The 14,800-nt window shown below is 38.6% G+C and overlaps 1 protein-coding gene across 2 annotated transcripts in view; it reads left to right on the forward strand.

Annotated features, from left to right (window-relative positions):
* The window catches only part of Lrrtm4 (leucine rich repeat transmembrane neuronal 4), a 720,662-nt gene that overhangs the window by 53,666 nt on the left and 652,196 nt on the right, over positions 1-14,800 (forward strand). The gene's annotated exons all lie outside the window — the stretch shown is intronic.

Here is a 14,800-nt window from a genome sequence, read left to right on the forward strand (position 1 = left end):
GTCCCAAGTTGCAAAACAGAAGTTTTGTCCTTCTGGGAAGAGAGTTGCTTTCTTTACACAAACAGCTGCTACATGTCTTCCACATTTGGGATGAAAACTATTCAGGTTTTTTTTATTTGTGCTTCCTCCAAATATTAATTGCCTAAGTTCCCCCTGCTGCCTCTGTTTCTTACATTATACTTATTTGTTAAAGTAGAGCATAATACATGGATAGCTATCTCCATAAGTTAGGGGGTTCGAAGGTGGTATTGATCCTGCAGAGAACCTTAGTTTAGTTCCATACACCTACTTTGGGAGGCTATAATTCTAGTTCCAGGGCACTTGATATTCTTTTTTGGTATCCCTGGTCACCTTCAGACATGTGCGCACACAGACATAAAACAAATACAAACAAACAAACAAACTAATGTAAAAATACAATGCAAACATTTTCACTATTTTTCTTTTCTTTTCCATTCATATATTTATTCATTTTACATGTAATTGCAGTCCTCAGCCTTACCTCCCAGTCTTCATCCATCACAAAACCTCTCTCCCCACCCCTCCCCTTCTCCTCTGAGAAGGTGGATTCCTGCCCCTGCCACCCAACCCATCCTGGCACTTTAAGTCTCTGCAGGACTAGTCACATACTTTCCCACTGAAGCCAACCAACCCAGTTAGTAGAAGTAGAATCCATAAGAATGCTAAAGAACCAGGGCCAGTCCCCAGTTGTTTGAGGACCCACATGAAGACCAAGCCACATATCTGCTACATATGTTCAGGGCACCTAGATCCAGCTTACTCCTTGGTTGGTGGTTCAGTCTCTGGGAGATGCCAAGGGTCCAGGCTAGTTGACTCTGATTGTCTTCTTTGTGGAGTCCCTATCCCCTTGGGTCTTGAATGTTGCTCAACTCTTCCACAAGACTTCCTCAGCTTAGTCTAATATTTGGCTGTGGGTCTCTGTATCTGTCTGACTCAGCTGCTGGATGGAGCCTCTCAGAGGACAGCCATGCTAGACTCCTGTCATCAAGCATAACAGAGTATCATTAATAGAGTCAGGAAATGGTTCTTGCCCTTGGGATGGGTCTCAAGTTGGGCCTGTCATTGGTTGGCCATTTCCTCAGTCTCTGTTCCATCTTTATCCCTGGATATCTTGTGGGCAAGACAAATTTTGTGTCAAATGTGCAGTGGGTGTGTTGGTGTCCTTATCTTTCCACTGGAAGTCTGGCCTAGTTACAGGAGGTGGCCTCTTCAGCCCCCCTACCACCCACTGCTAAGAGTCTCAACTAGAGTCTACCTCATAGATTCCTTGGAGCCTTCTCAACCAAGACCTCTGGCATGTTCTAGAGATGCTCCCCTCCCTGCTGTATCACTGACCTCACTTCACTCTTCTGGCTGGCTCTCCCTGCACCTAATCCTGCCCTCCCGGATCCTATTCTTCCTCCCACCCAGTCCCCTCCTTCCATCTACTACCGATACCATCTAATAACGTCTTATTTCTCCTTCTAAGTAAGATTCAAGCACCCACCCATGGGCAAGGCAAACGTTTTAATATTATTTCCATAAGCAAAATTATATTCATCATGCTAAGAGGCCACTTGGTTGACAATGACTAGTAAAACTTTGAACAAAATCGTATTGTAAAGTAATAGTTATTATTTGAGCATTCCTTTATAGCACAGATTTAACTATTTTATGAAAGTAATGAAGAAGAGTGTTTAACCTCACAAATATGAGAGTCAAAGGTGTCCATTGCTCCAGACTTACTAAACGATTAATTGGAACTGTAATCCTTAACAACAAAATAAAAAGAATGGCAACTATATGTTAACTCTAAAGCAGAATAAAGAAACGTAAAGAACAATGAAGTGTTTATAGTGCTAGTTCAACATTCAACTGGGATTCTTTCAAGAGTGATTGGAAATTTGACCATTCTATTATTTTTTACTTAATTTAATATATTTTGTTTTAAATCAGATTATTATATTGATCCTCAGGCAACCTTAGTCTTGACATTGCTCTAGTTGCTCTGTTGAGTTTTCTTTGTAATGTGTTTCTGTGGCTACTTTACTTACAATAAATCATTTAAGAGCAGCCAGTTCAACTCACTCAGAAACCTGAATGTGTATACATGTCCACAAAATAAAAAATGAGTCTAACAGGTTTTTTACATAAAATAAAATTAAACATATGAAGCTTCAAATATCTCAAAAAATCAAATTAAATATCTTACTTTTCTCTACTGTTTTGTCTTTTGGCTCATCATGTGTTCTCTCTCTCTCTCTCTCTCTCTCTCTCTCTCTCTCTCTCTCTCTCTCTCTCTCTGTGTGTGTGTGTGTGTGTGTGTGTATTTATCCCTCCATCTTCTGTCTTCCATTGTAGTACATCCTCCCCTTGTGTTAATCCTTAAGTAATTTTTTTCAGTTAAAACAAACAACAAAATCTAAATAGTATGGCTGATTCTTCTTCCTGAAACTTGACCTAGAGACATAAACAACAAAATACCCACTGATTCAAAGAATAACATGATGAGAAACACATAATTGAGTAAATGGGTTTATTGGAGGTATCATTGTATTGTGTTATGTGTGAAATTTATGCTCCCCTGATTGGAAAGGATCAGATATCCATTCAACAAAGAGGAGGACTCTCCATAGATGGAAACTCTCTTCTCCTTTCTTTATTACTGTCACATACCCAGGTGCCAATAAAGCTGTCAGGCAGATGTTTTGGCTTAAATACCCCTGGCAGTAACTTTATTGAAAATCAACACAAATCATGAGCCCCTATCAGCTCTTACTCCCCAAAGAAACAATTAAGTCGAAGTGACAGCTCAGCTGGCCTTGTGAGGAGAACCAGATCTCAAGGTTGAAGTCCAAGGCGCTGTGTCACAGTGGTCCAGTTGCCATCAGGTCAGTGTCCATTCTTTATCAGATTTTGCTCATACACTAGTCCTACTAATTTTCTACAAAGAGGAAAGAAGCAGCAACAACAAAAGGCTAATAGAGATGTCAGGTGAGCACGGTGCATAAAATCAATCCGGTTCGCCTAAGAAAATGCAATGTTAATGTTGAGAGATGCTCATCTCTGTGTGTGTCTTGGATTCGACTTGGCTTCTTGTTCTGACAATAAGCCAATGCTTTCACCGCATGTCTCCTCAGGACTCCTTAATAAACAATGATTTTGAACATTACAGGAATAACCAACAGTACAGAATGGTTACTTGGCATTTTAATATGGCCCGATATTTAGTGGTGGGAGACAGAGGCCGGTGGATTTCTTACGTGGATGCAAGCCTGATCAATGAAGTGAGTTCCAGGACAGCCAGGACTACACAGAGAAACTCTTTCTCAATAAACCAAAATCAATCAATCAAACAAAAGAACAATAGCAATAACAGCAAAAACCCAATGTCTCCTAAAATGCAGACAAATGTATTCTGGGACAGCATTAAAGTCCATATTCTGTGATTCTATATCCTCCATCCACCATCTATATATATGCGGTCTTCTTTTGGATAGGCATATAAATACACTTTGCATTTTACTTAAACAGCAACAACCACAAAAATTAATAATCCTAATAAGACCAGCAAAATTTCTCAGCAGGTAAACACAGTTGCTGCACAAACCTAATGACAAGAGTTCAAAGGCAGGAGAGAACTGACTCCTTAAAACTGTTTTTTTGACATTCACAAATAAATTGTAATGTGCACACCCAGGCATATACATCACACATGCATGGAAATAAAAATAAAATAAAATAATTTATTTTATTGTTTTCTAGTTATGTGTTTGAGTTTGTGTGAGGTGTTATACGTGCACCTGAATGCAAGAGCCCATGGAATCCAGTACAGTATCCTCTGGAACTGGAATCAAAAGCAACACTGAGCCAACCAAATTAGGGGCTGTAAACCTAAATTACTCAGGTCCTTTGTAAGTGCAATGCCAGTACATACCCTGAGCCAGCAATGTGGTCCCTAAAATAGAAATCTTTCTGTTTAAAAATGTATTGTATTCACTTCACATTCCAATCGCAACCCTCCTCCCAGTCCTACCCTTACAAGTCCCTCCCCCACCCCATAACCCTCTCCATTTCTCTTCAGAGAAGGGGAAGCCTCCCTTGGGTATCACCCCATCCTGAGACATCTTGTCCCTACATCCTTTTCTACTGAGGCTCAACCAGGCAGTCCAATTAGGGGAAGGAGATCTAGTGACAGGCAATAGTCATTATACCTGCATATCTTATAGGCAAGGCAAATTTTGGATTGATAATTTTGTGGGTGGCTTGATGTCCCCTCCCTCCACTGGAAGTCCTGCCTGGCTATAGGAGGTGGCCACTTCAATCTCCATATCCCTTGTGCTGGTAAGAATCTCAACTAAGGTCACCCCCTTAGACTCCCTTCACCCTGAAGCCTCCCCTGTCCCAGGTCTCTGGCCAACCCCAGAGATGCCTTCCCCCTGATTCCCAGTCTCATTCCCAGCCTTCTGCCTCTGCTTCTCTACATCTGATCCCAATCCCCATTCCCCTCCTCACCTCATCTCCCATCTACTTCCTGCTCTCTCAATCTACCTCCAATGACTATTTTGTTTCCCCTCTGAGTGAACTTCAAGTATCCTCTGTCCTGCTTTTCTTATTACTTAGTTTCTTTGAGTCTGTGAACTATAGCATGGTATCTTGTATATTATAGTTAATGTCCACTTATGAGTACATATCATATGTGTCTTTCTGAGTCTGGGTTACTTCATTGAGGATAATATAAAATAGAAATCATAAAATTATATTTTATGACAATAATAATAATAAACCTGAATGAACCAAGTTGGCTTATAACTAATTTGACAGGCTTATGTATGACCGATGAGGATGAATTTAGGTAGCATTAGATATACTGGAAATGGACTTGTTACTTCATTCATTCATATGTTCATTCTTCATTCATTCATCCCTTTCTTTATTTCAGCTGGCATAAAGCTATTAACTAGCTTCAGGATGAATAAATAGCATGGAGTTAGTCAGCAACCTCAAGATGTTTCTCACCATAACAATTGGTGTCATGAGACCTCAGCATCTGCTTATGCTCAATAGAGTTGAATCAATAGGCAAAATGAAAGTCATGATAATATATTTACATTGCTGAGTAGCTGCTCTTATGAATGGTCACATTTAAGCACCAAGGAAATTAGACAAGGACACAACTGTGAGGAGACAAGAGGTTCACCTCAATTGCCTTCCTCCATTAACTCTCCATCTTCCTTTTAAAGATGGGCTCACGTGTAAACTGAAAGTCTCCAACCATTACAGTTAGAAAGGCTGGCTGGTTAAGACTCCAGGGTCCTCCCATGTAGTCCTCTCCTTCCCTGCAATTATAAGGTGTGCTGCTGTGCTCAGCTTTGAATGCTGGTACTGGAGTTCTAAACTGAGCACCCAAGGCTTGTACAGTGAGCAGTTTACCAGCTGATCCATCTTTTTAGCACAGGGAGCAGCTTTTATAGATGATGCTTTGTACTATGTTATGAAGAAATCATAACAGAGAAGTTGAAGACACACATACACACAGTTGAGTCTCATTCTTCACTGTGTATGTGCTATGAACTTGTGATGAGAATGTAATTAGCACATGCTAAACCACCAGTTCTGTGATAAAATATAGAGTTCTTCCTGAATACCACAGCTCACTCAACATTTGTTGGTCAGTGTGTGTTTATCACTGTAATTCGCTTGTTCATCTGTGTAAAGCCTATTGCTGTTCCCGCAACACTGACCTCATAGCTCATTGTTCAGGCCTGAACAAAGTTGATTCAACATAGATATTTTCTTTGTAAGACATGCCACTGACTTCTTGAAGTTAGGAAGGCTAAAATTGCAAGCTGTTATAAATAGCAAAATCACAAAACAGTCCACGAAGAGGATACCTCTTTATGTGGGGCAACTAAAACATTCAGACATGGAGAGTCTAGCAATATTCTCAGTTGGGAGTTACTTCTTGGGTACTATTGATTTTACACATTTCTAAGTAAGCCACATGAGTGACAAGAGAAATCAAGAGTACTAAATGTAAGACTAAAGAGTTTTTATGAATGAGAAAAATTTGGATTTTAAAGTAATTATGACACAGTGTGTGTGTGTGTGTGTGTGTGTGTGTGTGTGTGTGTTGTGTAAAACATACCTTAGGTGGCAATAATCATTATAAAAGAAATCAAATCAGGTAAGGGGCTAGAGATTTCTGTCTGTGACAAGTGTGTTATTGAATAGTGAACAAATATCTTCATAGTATACTAGCTTAAGAGAATTGAAGAGACTGTCAAGTGGTTATTTATCAGAAATGACAACCAGGCAGAATAGGGCATGTTCAGATGACATGAGGCTTGTCAAAATGGGCTCATTTGAGGCTAAGCAGGCTGAAGTGGGGTGTGATGAGCTTGTAAAGGAGAATACAGGGAAGTTCTAAATATGCAGGGCCTGTGGTATTAAAGAAGACAAAGTCAGATCAGTTCACCGGAGCTGTGTGATGAAGAGTGGTAAAAGCTCTGTTGAAAATGAACGTATGGAAAGTTGCTATAAATCAAGTTATCCATTCAAGAAGCTACTAGACCCCTTATTTTATTGTGGTTGTTTCACTGAGAAACAGTGGTGGTTTATAAGTGTGTGGTCAGGAGTGGTCATGCTAGGGTTATATTGATACAGTTTACAGGATTAGTAGGTAGTGAGCAATTTATAGAAATTAAGCAATTGATGGCAAGCCCATGAGGTCTCTGAGAAAGATAGGAAAATGAAATTACATTCAAAAGAAGGGAGACAACGGTGTAAGGTATTTGGATGAAAATTTTAGAAACTATATAAATATAAATTATATAAACATGTATCAGAAGTCAGCAGCATATGGAAGATGAAGAAAGCCAAAGAAGTAGAAGAGAGTGCTGAATATATGTGTTCAGAAGAAAGAGCCCTGAGAGTGAGTCCTACATGTGAATCAGTGCACAACTGTGCGTTTGTTAATGTCTGCTTTATCAGCATGGAGTCCCACCGAACATTCCTTGAGTCCATGCGTTTTTGAGTCAATTCTTATGATACTATTGTATGATAATCCTTAAAATCTAAATGGAGAGGCAAAGATATCACAAACATTAAAGAAATCACATTCTGTTTTAAAGGCTGCAGTATATAATTTTATGTTTGTTGCTTTGTTGCAAAAATAGGCAAAATCTCAAGATAAACATGGTTTAGTAATACATGAGTTGGTTCTGGTAGTGTGTACCTTTATCCCCATGAACAAAACCTGGTGAGGCAGCAGAACTATCATGTTAAAGGCCAGCCTGGAAAAGTTAACTAGACTCTACCTTAAATTAATAAGTAATATATGAATAAACAAAAAAATGACATTAGATATGTAGTTCAGATGGTCAACACGAACCAAGCATTTACAGGGTTCTGGGTTTTTTTTTTTTTCCTTAGCATCATTTAAAAAATTAGTTGCAAAAAAGAAGTAGATAAAGAATCTTAATTGGTTAAGGGCCCTCAGCATCTTTAGGTTACATGGCACCAGACTCCTTGGCTCAAATCAGCCCTCTCACCTGAGTCACCATTTTGCCCTACATGTAGCTTAATCTTATAACACACCACACAACATTTTAGAAGTTATTGTTTTAGTTACTCTAAAAATACATTCTTAGGTCTTCCTTTTCCCCAAAGTATCTTCTGATTTCAAACACTTGCTTTGTGAAATTTTGTCTGTGTTTTCTGTGATTTTCAACATATTTGGCATCAACTTGGTTTGCCTTCCAAAATTCTCACCACCTACCCATCTGTTTTTCCTTATGCCAACAGCCAGGAAGCATGGCTCTTAAATCCTTAACTCCAAAGGGAAAAGTTAGTTAACCTGGAACGAAATGGATTATTTTACATCATAGGACATACAATAAGCGACCATGAGTTGCATACCAAATCACTTGCTCATATAAATGCCTTCTATCATGCATTTAAAAGTACTTTCACCTTAAATGTTCATGTGTCTCTCCACAAGTGTAGTATTCTATCATTTTTGAGAAACTAAGCTTTAATGTTCATGTAAACCCTGAGTAATGTTGACCTCTTGCCCTATGTAACTATGCTTATCAAAGCAATGTATAAATGTTTATTAAACGCAAACTTAATGTAATTAACTGTGCCATATTTTTGAAGATTTATTTTTATTTTTTAATGTGTGTGTGCACATGTGCATCCACACATGAATGCATGTATGTGTACTACCTCTGTGCAAGTGCCCAAGAGGGCAGAAGAGGGCCCTGGAGCTAGAGTTATGGACTACTGTGAGATGTGAGTTCTGGAATATGCGTACCAGTCCTGTATGAGAACAGCAGGTGCTCTTTATTACAAAACCATCTCTCTCCCTCATGCTTCCCAGTGTTTTAGATAAGAATCCCTTGCTTTAACCAAGTGAGCTACTAAGCAACCCAAGGCTGAACTAATGCTCCAGACCTTATCTGTCTCAAGTTATGCAGAAAATATCATGAAGAGTACAATGTGTTTTTAAAAAGAAGGTTGTATTTTAAATACATAAATTATAATTCAGGATATATTTATAGCAGCAAACGTATTCATATACATGTTTTAAATACATATATTATATCCATGTATAAAATTTAATCATCTTCCTTTCTCAGAAGAAGATTGATATCTCCAGCTTGCTGCAATTCATCATCTCGCTTTCTTAAAATCATTTCACATATTCATCAAAATTAGGGCCTTTATTCTGGAATCAGATGGAAATGAAATAAAGTCTTTGCCTTTCTCATTTGCATAATTGCAAAATTTTGATTTATGTATTAACCTGCCACTAATTCCCTCTCCTTCTTGGCTGTGTCTTTACAGTTAGCAGTAAGCTTATTTTTTCAGTACATTAGCTCTCTATTACTAAATATCAGTTTGAATTCTTTGTAAGTTTTTTTCCTGCCCCCGACACATTCTCTCTGTCTCTTTCCATCAAACGGGCTTCTGTTGTGGGAGTTTATTAGTTGCTTTCTGCGAAATAAAGGCGCTTCTGTGTTGGGCCATGATGTGCTTGCTGGCCAGGCTTTCAGAGGCAAACCCTCGTGGCAGCTTCTGCTTGGGCAGTGTGCAGATATGAGAGATCAGCCCTGTCCCCCAACTGCATTAGTCCATCCAAGCTTTTCCCCTAAACATCCCTCATCACTCTTTTTAAATTCCCCTTTCTAAATCAAAGCAACCAAGGATCAGGCATCACCTACCTGCTGTGCATCTGAAGACATGACTTCTGAGCCCAGAACCCATATAAAAGCATGATCAACATGTGCTGGGGGAGTAGAGACAGGAGGAATCTGGGAGCTGCCTACACAACAGGCCTAGCTGAAATTGTAAGCTCTGGGTTCGGGGCAAGGCCCTATTTCAAAAACCAAGGTGGAGAGGGAAATATATTCTGATGTCAAACATTGTCTACATGTGTCATCATTGGACAGGTCACAGACACACACAGACACACACAGAGAGACACACAAATAAAACAACATTAAAAGCAATTGAAACTGCATTACAGTCTCTGCCCTCACCTGAGAATACATTCCAGACCAAATAAGGGAGCCAGGCCCAGTGTATGTATTTTTATGGCATAGAAGTTTCAAGTGAGCCCTTTTTACAGATAGATGCCTCACTCATGTCTGATTTGATACTCACATGAAAGTAAAATAATATTCACTTGAATCCTAAATGCAAGAACAGTGCAGGTTGATTATCAAGAAGTAAGGCAAGGGGCTGGGAGGAGAGGGGAGATGGGAAGAAAGTGAGCACTCTGTGAAACCATCCAGACCCTCCATCCAAAGTGTGAACTCCACAAGGCTTGTGTAAGACCTGTTAAAATGGACCTGGAACATCCTGTACCAAGCATTTGTCCTTGCTCAATGAGGAATTAATAAACAAATATGTCAGTATTTTTAAAATGAAGATTAATCTGAAAAGACTTCAAGCCTCCACAAGTTTTGTATCATAATAGAACTTCTAGTTTACTTAACTGTGTACTTTCTGTGAACCAGATATGTATATTATGCATTTTTTGCAGTCTCTATTAATAAATACTCTTAGTGCTTACACATCTTCAGTGCACGGAAGAGTACTGTGTTCATGGTGAATATTAAATATTTGTCACACAAGGATGCAAATGGAACAATTAAGAAAACTACCAGTGATAGCAAAATATAGAGATCATTACTGTAGCTTTAATGAAGGCCCTCCTCCCCGCTGTTAGCAAGTCATTCAGTCGTTATGCCTGAGGGAATAACTAAGAGGAAGGGTGTGTAGAGCAGACACCACAACTTCTGGGAGGGTCTCTCATGAGGAATGCTGATAATACCATCCGCATTTTAAAGAGAAATAAAAGAAAAATGAATGAAATTTAAGATATACAACAATAAACATGGACCTGTCTGCTTTAGCGTTTTTACCACCCTGGCTGGCAAGGAGACAGAGCAAGTGGTTTTGATAGCAACTTCAAAGGAAGCAGGAATGGGCAGAAAAAGACAAATCAATAAATAATTTCTGACATATAGTCAGAACATTAGTTCAAAGTTGACACATTGATTTCGTAGCACTTAAAATGACTTTTTTTCCTTACCCCAAGATTGGTTTTTTTTTTTTTTTATCATTTTAAGTATTAAAACTCAATGTCTTTTTGTCATATTTTCCTTACAATTGATGCATTTTAGGATAGCATGCCATTTAAAATTATGTCACAGTCTACTGTCATGTTAGTTATACTCAGATTCATCTGAGCTCATGGCCAAATGGCTAATTTATTTGGAACATGCATCATGTTCCAAAGATACCCTTCACTGTCCTGGTGTTGAAAAGTGGAAGGAACACAGGCATGTGTCACTTAGTATACACATATATGTGCTAATAAATGTGTGGGCTTTCCTGGCATGTCTCCTGAAACTTTTTAATCAAGCAGCCGTGTCTTAAAATACTTAGAGAGTATGAGTTGTCATGCTGGGTAGCTCCTGTGGTTAAAGACCCACAAGAGCAATGTCATGGCTTTGGTCCTTACTGAATTCCACACAGTATAGATGACGTATCTGAGACCCTACCTTATGAGGCTGAGTCTTCTTGTCGAAGAAGATCAATTTGTTCAACCCAAACGAATTATTCTTTTTCATGTATGCTCTGTTTTTCTTTTGTCGACAGAATGTATCCCAGAGTAGTTTCTTGTATTGTCCCAGATTAGCTTCAAATTAGCTCATGTGGCCAAGAATGACCTTGAACTCCTGATCTTCCTGTTTCTATCTCCCAAGTGTTGAGAGTACAGGCCCCCAAAGCTTCTGCTTTAAACTGATGATTTTTGAGTAAATACATATAGTCAAAACAATGAGCAGAAGACAGTGGAAAAAAATGACCAAGTTCCCAAACCGTGAGGAACAGACAGCTTTGTTTTCCATTCCTTTCACAAACCAGGAAGTCAGACAATTAATAAGTGGAGGCGGAATTAACTTGTTTAATTTTAAAATATCAGTAACGTAAACTTTGGTTTACAAAAACTGGTGTGCGATTTCTGTAACAATAAAGAGTAAACAAACAGAAAGGGGAGGTTGTTAGACTCTATAGATATCCTTTACAATAGCAACATGTATTTTCTTGGGGACAGATGTTTCTAGAACTATGATATAGTGAAAGAAAATTTGCTGTTTGAATAGAACACACATGAATTATTCATTATCAATAATAAAAAACGATGATCACAAAACAAGATGCTATTATTTAAATGTTAATGATATTATACAGTAAATACATATTTTTAAAATGAAGAGTAATGGGAATGGAGAAATGGTTCAGCAACTAATAGCACATGCTACTCTTCTAGAGTACCCAGAGTTGGTTCCCAGCACTCTCCCGTTGACTTTAAACTCTCCATAACTCCAGCTTCAGAGAATATGCCTCTCCATTCTGACTTCTATAGTAATTAAGCATGCACACATACATATGGTGCATGCACATACAGATGAACAACAGACACACACAAATCTATTTTTTTTTTAAAGAAATGAATGGTATGTTAGGGAAATAGCTTAGTGTCTAAAGCACTTGCCTTGCAAGCCTGGGGAATTGAGTTCAATCTCTGGAACCTACATGAAAAGCCAGGTTTGGTGGTACACACTTGAAAACCCACTGCTGGAGAGGAGAAGACAACGTGATACGTGACTTCATTAGCCGGACAGCTTAACTGGCTTAGCAAGTTCAATGTTCTAATGGAAGACTCTGTCTCCAAAAAGAAAAAAGACAGACAGACAGAAAAGAGGAAAAGAAGAGGATAGCTCTTAAAAAGTGACACTCAAACTTGTCTTCTTCACACATACAAAAAGATAATCAAAAAAGCAAAAGAAATGAACAGAACACAGAAAAGACTGATTATTTTGTGATGTAAGAATTCCATCAGCCACTCTTACCTATTATGTTAAGGTTTCTTGCCCAGACCACTAATTTCATCTCTGAGGTTATAAAATTCAAAATATGGATATTTAGCTGCTGGATATTCTCATGATTTTATATTTCTTGCTTAGTTCTAACAGACACCCTGTTAGCTCAGACTCCCCTGAGATAATTAATTTGGGGTCTTTTAAAAATCAAAAGACTGTACAAGCAGAGTTCTATTTTACTTCTATCCAATTAAATTTCACAGCCTTTACTGTCCCCATCTGTCCCTTTCTGATAAGCTTTGTTCAGAATTGAAACTCCAAGGAGAGCTGATCTGAATTTAATACTATTGTTTCTAAGAAATGTATCCAGTAGTTAAAAATCTTGTTGTTTTTCTCTAAAACAAAGATTTTCTCTCTACATAAAAGGAGTCATGGTTGCTGAGGGCCACAGTTAGACAAGTTTTATGCTCTGTGAATGGATTACAATTACCAAGCAAAATAGAAGTGCAGAGCAAAGGTAGTCCACATTGTGCTTAGGAAGACTTCTGTTCTCCACGTTACCTTTGGTGCCAGCTGCCTCTGTGCATTGTTCTTGAATATCACTCTAATCAGTGCAGAGACCAGACACATAATGTATATGAAAACCAGAAATGTTTTGCTTAAATCCGTAAATCCAAATAAGCATGCCCATGAAGCTGAATCTATTGTGTTCCAAAGGAAAATATTTCAGAGAACTACAGATAGGTGACATCTATAGAGAGCACAAAAGTATTTGATGTGTTGAAGTAGACTTAAGGAGGTGAGGGAACTATAGGGTACCCTCTGTGCAACAATGTTCCTGGAAACTCTCTTCATTCCCAAAACTTCCATACAATTGGAAGTTAGAGAAACTTCAAGTGTTAAAGATTGTCTCTTTGAGTACATATTTGTGTGTTGTTTATACATGTGCATGCAGGTGTGCTTGCCCATGTGGGCACACAGACAGGTTAAATTTTCAGCAGAATGTTTTTTGCTTATTCTTTGACAATAGCAGACATATGAACGATTCATACTGATCATATGCTCCCCCAACTCCATCCTCTCAATCTGCAACAGGCAACCTCAGTATACTTCCATCTTCTCTTTATATCTTCCCTTTTTTGTTGTTGTTGTTGTTAATAATATACTGAGTTCAGTTGCTCCTGCCTACTGGAAAGTTAACTGATTTTGTTGACTTGATTTTGTACTGATAACCACAACTATATCAGGTTCATGGGGTAACTAGCCAAACCATGTCCAGAAGACAGCATTTCACAGTGCCCCGCCCCCACCCTCCAGCTTTTATATTTTTTGCCAGACTTGTGATGTTCTCCAAGTCTAGGAATAGGGCAACTGAGCAGATGTCCTTCTTAAGGATGAGAACTTGATAGACACTAATTATCTGCATTTTAGCAGGCAATTTTTAAATAAAATCAGGGTCTCTTGTTGAACCTGGGTACTTGTCTTTTCAGCAAGATCAGATAGCCAGTGACCTCCTAATGTGTTGTTCTGTCTCCACTTACCTAACATTGTGATCACAGATACCTGCTGCCCTCATAGTTGACGTTCACCTTTATGGTGGTCCTAAACATTTGAACTCAGATCATCGTGTACCAATGGCTATTACCCTGGAGTGTATCCCAGCTCCTATGTCTGCTTTAAAGATGTGACCGCTTTGGTGAGAAAAAGCAGAGTGGAAAAAGAAAAGCAGAGTGAAAAGCACAATTGTGAACTTCCTACATTCACTTTTCTTCCTCACAGAGAAAACATGCAAACTGTGGGGGGAAAGTTCGATGAAATGAAGCCCTTGTAGATGTGATCAATTCTCATTTCACACATTCTCCGAAGATGCACATTTTGTTCAATTTGTGGCTAAATGACTGACTCACGTGCTGTAAAGAGAAGCTTCCCTTCATTCATGAATCAAATATTTCCTAAGCACCTGGCGTTTCTGCAAGGCATCATTTTAATAGATATCCTGTTTGTTATGCGGTTACTGTAATTAATCTTAGTCTTTATAAAGATTATGTATTTCTGGCAGCTGAACAACTATCAACACATTATATTGCTTTGTGGAGCTACAGTGAAAAATGAAGAAAACGGTTTCTGAGACTATGACAGTGATATATTCCATATTTTCCCCTCTGTGTTCACTCTCATGGGAAGGAGAGATGAGAATTGATTTGGCTTTATGATATTAATGATTTCCTGAGCTATCTCTTTGTACAACATCTGTTTATTGGGAGAGAATACTTTCAAAGAGCTGAGTTTTCCATCATTAGTCTACAGAAGAAACACCTGGCTAGCCTGCTAAATACCAGTTTTGACTGCTCAGTTCAGAGTTTCTGATTTGTGCCCATTAATAGAAGAGTTCTGTGATAAGT

The sequence above is a fragment of the Arvicanthis niloticus genome, chromosome 9 (genome assembly GCF_011762505.2).
Source record: "Arvicanthis niloticus isolate mArvNil1 chromosome 9, mArvNil1.pat.X, whole genome shotgun sequence".
Lineage (NCBI taxonomy): Eukaryota > Metazoa > Chordata > Mammalia > Rodentia > Muridae > Arvicanthis > Arvicanthis niloticus.